Genomic DNA, 2,527 nt, shown 5'->3' with positions numbered 1-2,527 from the left:
GCTCATCCATTTTATTAAAGGATGTTGAAAGTTTTAATTCATTAACTTTATTTTCTACTGTCTTAGAAAAAAACAAGCCAATTTGCTTTCTTAAAATTAAATTTGTTATGACTAATATTTTTTCCAATCTAGGTTATATTTACATGTTTAAGTTAGTCATGTTAAAACTTATAACTATAGGAAAATGGTCACTACCCATAGTATCTTGCATTATCTCCCAATTTTCTAGCTTTGAGTGCATATTGGGTGACACAAATGATAAATCTAAGGTAGAAGTGTTTTGATCTAGAGTAGGTATTGTAGTGTGTCTGTAATCATTAAAGTAAAATTAGAAGGGATTTGTTATATTCCGTAAAAATATCACTCCCTCTTGGATTGGGTGATCTGGCTCCCAGTAAGGATGGTGAGCATTTAGATCCCCGCAGAAAATTGAGTATCCATGGTCTTTATTAAACATATATTGTTCCCAAAATCTTCTCTTTATTTTATTTTTAGGTTTACAATATATATTGTATATATGAACAGGTTTATTATAATTGTTTATTTCAATACCAATTAATTGTGTTACATTGTCGTTGTAACTTAGTGTTTTTGTGTAAGTTACTGATTTGTGTATTATCATAGCTACACCTCCATATCCATCAATCCTATCAACTTTTTCTATATTATAATTGTTATCTTTGATGTTATCATATTCTGTTAACCAAGTTTCTTGGATTAAACCTATTTGAATTTTATTTTTAGTAATATTATATATAAATTCTGACCACTTGGGTTTTAGTGATCTTGCATTCCACTGAATTATTTTCAATTCATTTAACATGTTTTGAAGTTGTTACTGCTGAAGTATTGCCAGTACCTTTATTTTGGTTCTGTTTTAGTGTCCTGTCAGTGGGCCCATTGCCCCTAGTCTTGGGATTACTGTCCGTAACCTTAAAAGGAGCTAAGAAATCTTCTATTTGTTTTTTATTATTAAAAGTAATAGGTGTAGATAGTAATTTGAATTTTATGTCATCTATTTTTTTGTTAATTAGGGAACGTAAATGTTCCCTATCTTGTGATGTAGACTCAGGTTTTTGTGTATTTTGGTTAATCGTAAGTGAGTTCTGTTTGCCAGTTACAGTAAGTTTACTGGTATTATTACGGTTTGTATTTATGCTAGTGGTCTTATAATGATTATTACTGTGACTTAGTCTATGGGAAGCATTCCTACTTAGCCCAACTGTAGATCTAGGTTTTTTAAGGTTAAAGTTACTCTCACTGCATTGGCTGTGTTGTTCCGATATATACTCTTCAGTTAGAGGGGAAGAAAACCATTGGTTGTGATGTGGACTACTGGGTTGGAGAATATTAATTTATGTGCTGGTAGTTCCAGGATAAATTTACCCTGATATTTGTGTATTTTGAGTACTGCAGCACCAGCAGTCGTAAGAGCTTAGGCCTTATTAAAACATGATTTTTAATTTTTTTTTATTTATGTTGAATAGGGACTAAGTAATTTGACTAAGCTGTCGATGGTATTTAGTCTTCCTCTCATTGAGCTCATTCTAATTCCTTAATATTTCTTTGACGAAGTAAATTCAAGCGAACAAGAATTTAGAGTTACTAACTATGAGTACCTAGGCAGCTGAATACATTTTTAAGGGGGGCCCATGGCATTCCTCTGAATGAAAGTCCTCCCGCAGTTTCTTATTCTACAGTATTACTATTATTGGTACATGGTGTGCTTGCAAAACATGTCCATAAGGCAAAAACAACGAAAAAACATTTGTTTTTACACGGTTATTCTGAATGTGTCTACCTTCATACGTACATTAATTAAGTTTTAACATACTGTCGGTAGTATGATCTGAGGGGCTTCCAAAAAGTGACCCGAGTACTAGTGTAGTTTACAAAAGAAGTTGGAACTAGGTCATTATTTAACTCGTCTTTTAATTTCTATTAGGCAAATAAGATTTTACTCTCACTTATACCGTTTCTGTTTACAGATTTCTTCAATCAGAAATTTCTTTTGTTCAACATATATTACTCCTACAGAGTACAATTTCCTAATAGAGGGTCACGAAGACATTATAATTGTGTGGTTTAAATATTTGATGAATGAGTCAACCAAAATTTATTGGCTGCTTTCATAGTGTTTTGCATTTAACAGGACACATTTTTGCCGCAGGAACGTTCAATATGATGAAATGTCCTTGCAGCAATGGTTTTTTTTTAATTATCTTCACCACCCACTACCAACAGAGAAAGGGTTTTAGAACTTACGTTTTATCCTTTGTCTTGAATGGATGATTTCATAGGGGTCGTCCTGATTGTCATACTTGTAATACCTTTTGGGTAAATATTTTTTTTTAATTCTGGGGTATTTTTCTATCTGGTCAGTGGAGGCTCTACATGGGTCATTGTCTCTTTTTTCTTTTACCTTCGATTTATTATTCTTTAGCAGTTTTATTTAAATAATCATGGTCTATAATAATAGATTGGAACCCGCTTTTGTTGAGTTTCCTCCTACCCTCGGAGGGTTACC

This window comes from Homalodisca vitripennis, chromosome 1, assembly GCF_021130785.1.
Source record: "Homalodisca vitripennis isolate AUS2020 chromosome 1, UT_GWSS_2.1, whole genome shotgun sequence".
Taxonomy (NCBI): Eukaryota; Metazoa; Arthropoda; class Insecta; order Hemiptera; family Cicadellidae; genus Homalodisca; species Homalodisca vitripennis.
The sequence above is the reverse complement of the archived record's forward strand: the minus strand, read 5'-3'. Positions refer to the sequence as shown.